The sequence below is a fragment of the Bos javanicus genome, chromosome X (genome assembly GCF_032452875.1).
Source record: "Bos javanicus breed banteng chromosome X, ARS-OSU_banteng_1.0, whole genome shotgun sequence".
Taxonomy (NCBI): Eukaryota; Metazoa; Chordata; class Mammalia; order Artiodactyla; family Bovidae; genus Bos; species Bos javanicus.
In genome coordinates, this window is record NC_083897.1 from 132,517,097 (window position 1) to 132,528,954 (window position 11,858).

Below are 11,858 nucleotides of genomic sequence, written 5' to 3' on the forward strand. Positions count from 1 at the left end.
CTGGATCCCATTGGCCCATTAAGGCCGAAATGGGGATGGGGTATGTGAAAGAGACTGTGGGGGAAGATGGGGCTACGCCAGGGGCTGAGAATAGAAAAGACACTCCAGAGAGGACACAGAGGGAATTAAATCCAACTCCTCTCCACTGCTGTGTGACCTACACTTTGTAGGTGGCATCAGGTGAGGTAAGTGGGACAGCAGCTTGTCTGCCTCCCCAGCTGAGCCTGGACCTGGGACCCTGGTGGCTCTGGAGAGCACCCTCTCTCCTCCAGGTGGCGGCCGTCCGAAGACACGGGACTTGGGGCCTCTCCTCACCTGTCTTCTTTGTGGCAGTGACGCGAGTCCCACATGGCTTCCTGGCCGCAGTGCCTGGCTCCTGGGCTCCTGGGCGCCTGGGTGAGGTGGGGAGATCTGTCTGCACCCCATCGCCCTTTTGCACTGGGAAGCAGCCACGGCATACGTGGCCTTCCCTGTGGGCCCAGAACTTTCTTTTCCTGAGCCTGGAACCTACATTGCCAGCGGTCAAGGCTTCTGGGTGCCTTCCTGGCTTCTTCCCCAGCCTGAAAGCTCATCTGAGACCCATGCCAAAAGCTGGGCCTCCCAGACCTCGGCAATCTGGAAAGGAACCGCTAATTTCACTTAAAGAGAAAGGTGGTTGTGCTAGACTGTTTGTGGGCAGTGCTGAACCCAGCAAACAACTCGGGCGTCTCTCAGAGGGATGCCTCCTCCTCTGAGAAGAGCTCAGAAAAAGGTAGAATGAAACCACTGGGGTCTCCCCCAAAGGACATAATGTGGACGGGGGTGCCTCAGAGGCTCTGTGCACTGCGGGCAATCTATGGGTTTTGTTTGCTGAGACTCCCCACCCCCAGTGGCTGCCAGGATGATCAGTCCACAATGTAGGTCTGCTAGTGTGACCCCTGCCCCATTTATAATTTTTTAATTTCCACCCACAGTTCTTGAGATTCATGTGAAACTGACATATGAGCCCTCCTATTCCAAGTTCATAATGACACCCCAACACCCATTCCTATTTCAGTCTCTCTCAATACTTTGTGGTTTCCCCAATGCCGGAAGATGTCCTAGCCTGGCAATGACCTGGAATGCAGGGAAGCTTGTCCTTTAAGTGTGGCTCAAAGTGCTTCAGTGGTCAGCTGAGCTTGTGTGAGGATGATGGATTTGAACCTGAACCAGGATGAGCAGAGGGGATGCTCCCTGGCAGAGCCTGATTCTTAGAAATGTGGGATCAGCTCTACCTCAGAGAAATAAAGGGTCAGTCAAGATCCGAAGTTCCTGGGCCAAAGAGCTAAGCACGATCTTAATGTTGGTGGCACATAGGTCCACTGAGACCTGCAAGCGCATTTTGTTTGGCCTCATATTTTCAAATCCTTAAGCCTCCTTTTTAAAATCGGGAGATTTCACATTAAACTCTGCTTTTCCACTTGCTTTGGAAAAACCGGAAGAACTGTAACATAAGACTCACAATCTTGCATGGCAACAGTTGGGCTCCAGTCAGAGACAGTTCCTTCCAGTTACCTGTGCCCACCTATGCACTCCACCCAACCAGCTTCTCCCAGTTAGGCCACCAGCCTGGCCCAGCCCCAAAGCACGTCTGCAATCATTTTAGCTTGAAAAAAATCCTTAAAGCCTTGTGGTGGAAGCCATGTTGTATGTTCACAGAATCTTCTATTTTCTTCTTCCTCTTCTTGTTAGAACCACTCTAACCAACTCTCTTGCACTTAAGCAGGGCTGTGTAACTAGTTCTACCAGTGGGTTCCAAGTAGAAGTGCCACATGTCAGCTCCGGGCAACAGAAAGATTCTTGGAGGCCATGTGTTACATGGGCAGAGCCACAAAAGAAGCTGTAGCTCTCGGGACTTCGCTGGCTTAGACTCCGCTTCCACTGCAGGGGATGCAGGTTCCACATGCTGCATGGCAAGGCCAAAAAAAGAAAGAAAAACAAAAGATGCATCTCTGGAGAATCAGACTTTGCCTGGGAGAAAAGCAAAACCATTGAGATTTCAGGGTTTGTTTATTAAGAAACAAAGCACAGTTTATCCTGACTGATGTAAGCATAGTGACCAAAATCACATCTTATTAATCAGGCAGTTTACTTATTACATGATGATAAAGCATAAAACCCTTTGCACTCTGGTCATGAGTGTATCCATTTAACAGGTACTATTAACACTGGCAATGTCTGGAATGGAACTCAATGCTGAGCAGCGCCGTTCCCCATCCTGGTCAGGTCCTGTGTTCATAGCCCCCTGAAGGAAAGTTATGACCAACCTAGATAGCATATTCAAAAGCAGAGACATTACTTTGCCAACAAAGGTTCGTCTAGTCAAGGCTATGGTTTTTCCTGTGGTCATGTATGGATGTGAGAGTTGGACTGTGAAGAAGGCTGAGCACCGAAGAATTGATGCTTTTGAACTGTGGTGTTGGAGAAGACTCTTGAGAGTCCCTTGAACTGCAAGGAGATCCAACCAGTCCATTCTGAAGGAGATCAGCCCTGGGATTTCTTTGGAAGGAATGATGCTAAAGCTGAAACTCCAGTACTTTGGCCACCTCATGCGAAGAGTTGACTCATTGGAAAAGACTCTGATGCTGGGAGGGATTGGGGGCAGGAGGAGAAGGGGACGGCAGAGGATGAGATGGCTGGATGGCATCACTGACTCGATGGACGTGAGTCTCAGTGAACTCCGGGAGTTGGTGATGGACAGGGAGGCCTGGCGTGCTGCGATTCATGGGGTCGCAAAGAGTCGGACAGGACTGAGCGACTGATTTGATCTGATGGTTGGGTGGGGGGTGGGGGAGGCACATCACTGACTAATTCAAGCATTTCAGGAAGGGATTATATCAGGACACTCTTTTTCTGACCAGAGTCATTCCTTACATTCCTGTACTTTTTCTAATAGCAGTGTTGTTATTGATTTTGCCAGTATCCATGCAAACTTCTATAATTTTTATACAAAAATTAATAAAGCCAGATGCACCATTGGAAACCAGCAAGCATCACTTAATGAACACTTCTAAATGGTGATACTCCTATGCTGATTGTACATTATAGATCAATTTTCCAAATAGAAATGAGATATATACTCACATGTGGGAAAAGCAAGCAACAACAGACTGTTTCTTAAAGGAAGAAAAGGAAAAGAAGAAGTCAATCTACATGGACATACATAACTTCTCCGTTAAGCATATGCTGTAACTCCTTCTTCCTGGGAGTTGACCTCATTCAGTCACAAACAAACATGGAAAGACAAGTGAAAATAAGACCCAGGCACTCATCAGAGAGATCTAAAAATAACTACTGGAGCAGGTTGCACATATCAAATATTGCATGCACCATGATGAAACTTTGCATATTATCCTTTTAAAGAAAGAGCAGTCACTCCTTTAGAATCTCACTGGGACTTTGGACAAAGATTTCCACAATTCAGATTTGAGAGATCAGGACTTTAAGCAGAATACTGCATGAATGTAGGATCATAGAAGGGAATTGTTAATTTTTAAATAACCTTTTGATTTAAAACAGTTTTTTTCCCTTTTTGGGCCACGTTGTGTGACATGTGGGATCTTAGTTCCTAGATCAGGGATCAAACCCATGCCCCTGCCATTGAGAGCACAAACTCTTAACCACTGGACCCCCAAGGAAGTCCCTAGAACCATTTTAATTTACAGAAAAGTTGCTAAGATAGTAGAGAGAGTACCCATACCCATTTCCCCTCATTGTTAATATCTTACATTATGGTACATTTGCCACAACTAATGAGTGAATATTGGTATGTTATTATTAACTAAAGCCTACACTGTATTCACATCCCCTCACTTTTCACCTTTTTCTGTTCCAGGATCCCATAGTATGTTTACTCATCCTTTCTCCTTGGGCTCCTCTAGAGTGTGATCATTTCTCAGACTTTGCTTGTTTTTGATCAGCTTGGCAGTTTGGAGGAGGGACTGGTTAGGTATTTTGCAGAATGTTCCCCAACTGGGATTTGTTTGATGATTTTCCTCATGATGAAACTGGGCTCATGGATTTGGGGGAGGAAAACCACAGAGATAAGGGGCCATTCTCATCCTGTCATATTATGAACAGAACTCCTCACTGTTGAGGTTGACCTTGATCATCTGGCTGAGGGTGTTTGTCAGGCCTCTTCCCTGGACAGTTCCTCTTTTCCACCTTTCTGTATTGTCCTCTTTGGAAGGAAGCACATACTTCTCTGCACAGCACACACTTAAGGAATGGGGAGTAACGCTCCACCTCCTTGGGGGTGTCTACATAATTTGGGATTCTTTTGCACAGATTTGTCTGCCCTCTCCTGTTTCTTTATGTAGCCAATCGCTGACAGTAGTCTGCTGCTGCTGCTGCTAAGTCACTTCAGTTGTGTCCGACTCTGTGCGACCCCATAGACGTCCCTGGGATTCTCCAGGCAAGAACACTGGAGTGGGTTGCCATTTCCTTCTCCAATGCATGAAAGTGAAAAGTGAAAGTGAAGTCGCTCAGTCGTGTCCAACTCTTAGCGACCCCATGGACTGCGGGCTCCTCCATCCATGGGATTTTCCAGGCAAGAGTACTGGAGTGGGGTGCCATCGCCTTCTCCAGACAGTAGTATGGACTGAGGGATATTTGTTATCCTTTGGATTATGATCCAATACTACTTTGTTTTGCTGCTCAAACCATTCCAGACTTGGCCACTGGAAGCTCCCTGTGTCCCTTGGACATACCTCATCATTGTTCTTTTTGGGAGCATATCCTTCTGACACTGCAAGATACTCCAGAGTCAACTCGGATATTCCCTGTCCCAGTCCTAGAATCGGTCCTTTTTCCAAGGAGCCCTGGTTCCTCTCAGTACAGAATGCTGTTAGAAATGAATAATCTTTAAAGTCTCATAATGGTATGGTACTTTTTAAAAGTTTATCTTTTAGATATACATGTGTGTGAAAGTTGCTCAGTTGTGTCCAACTCTTTGCAACCCCATGGACTATACAGTCCACGGAATTCTCCAGGCCAGAATACTGCAGTGGGTAGCCTTCCTTTCCCAGGGGATCTTCCCAACCCAGGGTTCAAACCCAGGTCTCCCACATTGCAGGTGGATTCTTTACCAGCTGAGCCACAAAATGACCTATTAGATTTCCTTCAAAAGAACATGGAAATGGGAGATGTGAATGGGAGTGTAGATGAAACAGGGTAGGTTATGAGCTGATAAATATTGGAGCTGGGTGGTGTCCCTTCACTACTCCTCTGTTCACATGTGCTTGAAATGTACCATAATACAGCTGTTTTTTATTTTTTAAACAAAGGAATAAACTTGACAGGGTTAATATTTGTTCATTGAATCAGGTATTTAATAGGAGCTATCAACAGCAAGCACAACTTTGACTTTCTATATTTATATTTTTAAATGCTAATTCCTAAGCATGAAATAGGTGGCTCCTAAATAGCAGAGAAAAATATAAGCTGGGCTCAATAAAAATGGCACCTCCAGCAACTGGTTTGCAGACATAAAAGTTGTCAGTAGGACATGGGACAGCTTTGTTAAACTTGTTTTAAGTGTTTACAGCTCATAGTGACATCTTTAAATCCTAAACATGCACACATACACACACTTGGTTTGTGTCTATGACAAATTGTTCAGTGTATTCATAAAGATTAGGGATTTTTTTTTCAATTCTACAAGGCAAAAATCTCGGCCTGTCTTTGCCTGGAGAGTCCTCTGGATCAGCCATCTCCCACTACCATTCAAAACGTATCTGAGCTGCTCCATGGTGGTAGCAGGGAGCCACACTGCATTAATAAAGTACAAGCATCAATAAAAATTGTTTTATTGTAACCTGGGAGATGTACTGGAAAGAGCCATGATTTTTAAGAAAATTTGCTTCTGTGTTCTTCCTTTTTTTATTTAACCAACATCCAAGTACCTAGTATGTGGAAACAGTATGCTAAATCCTGGGAATACGATAATAAATAAGTGGATAAGCCCTGGAAGTGCTTACAGGAAAGAAATTTAGCATTTTTGAAGTGGCATATGGCAGCAAAACTCGGGGAATAAGATTGGGGGGCCCAGACAAGAGAGAGTTAGGAGAGGCAGGATGTGGGGGACCAGATGACCTCAGGGATACAGGGGGCTATGGGCAGTGAGGAGCTGAGGCCAACAGTGGCAGTCACAGTCAGGTGCCCGGATGCAGCAGTGGGCGAGGTGCTGTTCACAGCGCAGGGACCAGAGGCGGGGCACGTCTGCAAGGGAAAATGGGAGAAGATTCCAATGTGATGAGGCGATGCCTGTGGACTTGCAGGTGGAGACATCAGTAGACAGGAACATACCCAGGCCTCGAACTCCAGGACAAAGTTCAGGAAAGAAGCTGTGACTAGAAAGGTAGGGGTGCTTATTTTTCTTGTTAGCATCTGAGAAGTATTTCATTAAGATCCAAATTTGACACTCCAGCTCGTTGCCTGTACTAACTTTGTTACCTGCATTTCAGAGTCTTCTATGTAGCTTAGTGTGTGCTCATTTTGTGAAAGCTCCATGGGTTCTTGGTAACAGTGAATCCACTTTCTAAACCTAATGCCTATCAATAATGCCTTTTTAGTTATACCAGTGTCTCCCCTTTAATTTTGTCTTTTAATTTTATTTCAGTCAAAGACTGAAAGACACAAAAAAAGTCTTTTTTTTCCTATTGCAGTTCCATTAAATTATGCATATGGGCTTTCTGGTTTTGCTTTTTACTTTTGATTCTGTGTAATTGGTTATGCACAAGTTCATAATCTGTCATCCCTGTACTGGAACCTCTTACAAACATAAGGACTCCTGATGCATTGATTGTGTTTTGCCTGTAATTCTACCTTGCAGGGATTTGTATTATCTTTGTGGCCTACTTTTTGTTTATTTGCAGATTAGTTTCTGTCCAGCCCTTTATTTTTTAGTGTCTAAAGCAAAGGACACCATAGGTAAAAGCACATAATTGTTAAGATCCATCCTTGAATCTTTTTAATATGGGCATGCGTTTAATCTATTTATACATAATATTAAATTAAGTTGGTTTCCTGACACATGCTATGCTTTTTTCTTAAGTTTTGCTGTTTCTGCCTCCCACTAAATGGCACTGTGTTATTTCCTTTTATCTTCCACAGTGATGTAAACATGATATGGTCTGTGTTTTTGTAATTAAACAGTTATTATAAAAGCCATACACTACAGACAAATCAGAAAGTAAAGATAAGCACATACTCAGAATCCTACCTACCCATAGATGCCCCCCTGTAAACATGTTTGTATTTCTCTTCCCAAATGTCTTCCAAGCGGATAAGCACATCTGTACACACACACACACACACACACACACACACACAAATCCTCTAGAGATGTCATGCTTCCCATGGCTACTTCACCTTTGCCTCCTTTTGTTCACTCATCAATTACCCAAATACATGTGTTTTTTGGGGTTTCCCTGGTGGCTCAGCGGTAAAGAATCTGCCTGCAATGCAGGAGACCCAGGTTTGATCCCTGGGTCAGGAAGATCCCTTGGAGGAGGGCATGGCAACCCACCCCAGTTCTCTTGCCTGGAGAGTCCCATGGACAGAGGAGCCTGGTGGGTTGCAGTCTATAGGGTTGCACAGAGTTAGACACGACAGAAGTGACTCAGCAGCAGCAGTATTTTCTAATGCTGTCCTCCCAGACAGACAGGAAGCAGTCTAAGGTCAGGGATCTCACCTATTTTGTTTATTCTTAAATGCCAAGCTGCCTGCCAATCATTTAGTGCCTTTCTGGGGGCACTTTCTCCTAACTCCAGTTTTAAAAACACATTAAAAAACACACACAAACTTTCCCAACATTTGCTCCTAGCAGGGTTCTTCTCAGCTCAGATTCCATGTCCTGTGCTGTATCTGTGACCCATACATAGCAGGCATGCACCATAGCCCCATGAAGAGCATAGTCTCCTCAGCTTCTTTCCCAATGGTTTGCTGGGCAGGCGGTTGGAATTGATATCACTGAAGGAAAAAGCAAGAGGTAGAGCTTGGCCAAGCCATGAATGACCATACTTCATGGGGAGCAGGGTATATTGCCAAAATTAAACCCCGAGGGGCTTTTGCTTGTGTTTATAAGTTCTGAGGCTGATCCAGGGAATGGGGAGGGCCCCAGGGTAGGGGGGTTTCCCTGGTGGCTCAGATGGTAAAGAATCTGCCTGCAATGCTGGAGACCCCGGTTCGATCCCTGGGTCGAGAGCATGGCAACCCACTCCCGTATTCTTGCCTGGAGAATTCCATGGACAGAGGAGCCTGGCAGGCTACAGTCCATAGGGTCACAGAGAGTCGGACATGACTAAGTGACTAAAACACACACACACACACACACACATACCAGGGTAGGGAAGACGCACAGACCTTGGCAGACAGTTTGCTTCCTCTCTTTCACAATATGACATTTCCCTTTTTCTCCAGCAGCTTGATGGAATTAAACCTTTTTAGACAAAAGATTCATTTTCTTTTCCCCTTAAATCTTAAGGTTCTCCCCTCAGGCAGACAGCACCCCTAAAGCCAGAGAAGGTGGCCCCGTAACACCCAAGTTGCCTCTAAGCACACCAGGGAGAGTGGGCAAGCTTGGCCTGAGGACGTCGTCATTGTGGAGAGCTGCTTTCAGGGTTCAAGTTCACCAAGCTGTTGGACAAAACAGGGAAAACATCAGGAATCCTCAACCTTGGAGGGCTTATAAATATAAGCAAGTCCCAGCATCACACTGTAAATACCACCCCAGAAACTTAAAACTACTTCATTTACTCAGCCAACTGTGACTACAGTTCCTTATGTAGTTTGAAAACGAAGCACTTTTCCTCTCATAATCACTGTTCCTAGTCGTGATGTTCAATTTCTAATATTACTACAGAAGGGCGTGGCCTTTTCTTGCTTAGAGAGAGTCTGTATCATCAGGCCACCCAAAATGGCTGTTGTCTTGCTCTCTGTACATCCCCTGCTTGGACAGTGTCTGCTTCATCTGATCTTTAGGTCAAACATCTCCACCTGGTAGCTTATCAAAGGGGAGGTGAGGGACATGCCCCTCAGCTGGTTTCCATGGTAACTGATGAGCCAACCTGATGTCAGTTTCAGCTGTAACCCAGACCCTCCCTCTCTCCGGAGGAGCATAGTGTAGCCTGCTGCCATGTTCTGCCCACTGTCTGTCGCTGCACACGCAGGTTGTTGTTCCAGGACCTTGCTTCAGACAGGTAGGCTCCCCCAGCCATTAAACCATGTCTCCGTTGCCGACTCCAGGCCATTCTTTGGTCTTGAAGCTGGGCAAGCACAGGCCTTGTAGGCCTGTGGGGTGCAGCCCAATTGGCAGAGCCGCCAGGAGACCAAGTGATATCATAGATATTTGTCTTCCTCTGACTTATTTCACCTAGTATGATGATCACTAGGTCCATCTATATTGCTGCAGGTGACATTATTTCACTCAAAAAGGTCTTTTTACATTTTAGCAGGAAAACTGAGATCTCTTTCTCTATATAGATAAGTGTATGCCTATGCGTACCTTTTAAAGTGTCTCTGTTTCCAAATGGCATTGCCAAGATGGGTTCATGGATGAACTGTTTAATTGGTTTAAAAGAAATTTAATGTTTGTGTAAATTCTCAGAAATATAAAAGACTGGCTTAAATAAATTTCAGGTTCATGTGGCCTGAGAAATACTCAGTACTTACTGAATATCTAGTATCGAAGCTAGCTAGCTTAAGCTTGTTAGTTTGATTAATATAGACATGTCTTTAGAGTCATCAGTGGTATACTTTTTAAAAAATAATTTTATTTGGCTGTACTGGGTTTTTGTTGCTGCACAAGCTTTTCTCTCGTTGTGGCAAACGAGCTTCTCATTGCTGTGGCTTCTCTTGTTGCAGAGCACAGGCTCTAGAATGTTTGGACTTCAGTAGCTGCAGTATGTGGGCTCAGAAATTGCAGCTCACAGGCTCCAGAGCACTGGTTCAATAGTTGTGGCCCATGGGCTTAGCTGCTCCATGGCATGTGAAATCTTTCCAGACCAGGGATTGAACCCATGTCTCCTGCATTGGCAGGTGAATTCTTTACCACTGAGCCAACAAGGAAGCCCATCAGTGCTAACACTTCTGTTGTACCTAAGTTTAGTGAAAGTGAAGTCACTCAGTAGTGTCCGACTCTTTGCGACCCCATGGACTGTAGCCTACCAGGCTCCTCCATCCATGGGGTTTTCCAGGCAAGAATATTGGAGTGGGTTACCATTTCCTTCTCCAGATCTTCCCGACCCAGGGTTTGAACCCAGGTCTCCCAGATTGTAGGTAGATGCTTTACCATCTGAGCCACCAGGGAAATCTCTGTACCTAAGTTTGCTGCTGCTGCTGCTAAGTTACTTCAGTCGTGTCCGACTCTGTGCGACCCCACAGACGGCAGCCCACCAAGCTCCCCCGTACCTGGGATTCTCCAGGCAAGAACACTGGAGTGGGTTGCCATTTCCTTCTCCAGTTTGCTAGAGAGTAAATAATACCTTATTACATCTGTTGAAAATTTTTCAGCCAGGAAAATAACAATATGATGAAAGTTTAAGTAAACATAAGTGAGATAAAACTTTTAGGTAAATGCTATAGTAATAAATATGTTTTGGGAATGAGAGAGTTAATTCTTAGGTAGGTTGATAAGGAGTCTGGGGCCCTCCAAGAGAAGGGGATCCAGGAATCTTGAGAAGGAGAAAAAGGACAAATTTTTTCTTAAACTCTGAGTTGTTATGACAACAATCTTGAAGACTAACTTTCTTTAAGCCCAGAGCTAATGATTACACAGAAAACAACTCAAACCCTGTACTAATGATTATATAACAATGTATCTTGCTCAAGGACATGTTTCTCCTTAATAGGAACCTTCTGACTAATCTTATGTGGGAGTGGGTCTGGTAAGACCTTTCTTTAGTTAGTTCTAATCTTGTTAATTTAAGATGTATGTTGTGGGAGTGGGTCTGGTAAAAGTATATAAGGCCTTGAGAAGACTAGCGAGTGGGGTCACTCTCCACCCCGCTTCTGATGCCCATGTCAGAAGCTTTCTCTGTCCCTTTTATACTTTAATAAAACTCTGCTATACAAAAGCTCTTGAGTGATTGTTTGGTCCCTGGTCCCGAAGCTAAATCTTCTTTGGAGATCACGAATCTGACATTGTTCACTGTAAGCTATCAGGAATATCTATCTAAAATAGTCTTTCCAACAAATACTGTATGTGTGTTAGTCACTTGGTTGTGTCCAAATCTTTACAACTCTATGGACTGTAGCCCACTGGGCTCCTCTGTCCATGGAATTCTCCAGGCAGGAATACTGGAGTGGGTTGTCATGCCCTTCTCCAGGGGATCTTTCTGACCTGGGGATCAAACCCAGGTCTCCCACATTGCAGGCACATTCTTTACCGTTTGAGCTTGCATATATATGGTTCAGAATGGGGGTACACATGTATACCCGTGGCCGATTCTTGCTGATGTATGGCAAAAACCATCACAATATTGTAATTATCCTCCAATTAAAATAAATAATTAAAAAAAGTCTTTCCAGATTTTGGTAACTTGATACTAAACCAAGTTAAATGAAGAGAATTCATTCATTACCTGCATCATTTCAAATAGGATAAAGTAGTGGAACATTCATTGCTGGTTGGGTCTAAGTTTACCCACCTTTGCTTTCTTAGGGGAAGATGAGAGCATAAGTTTTCCAATCAGTAAATGTTGATATGATGAACAGGTCATAGTTACTTGCTTCTTGATTTTCATCAGTGATTAATGTTTCAAGGGTTAAGATTATCATTTGGTTATAATTCTAGTTATCATAACCAAGTTTCTTTAGTGATTACATTATAATCAGGTGTC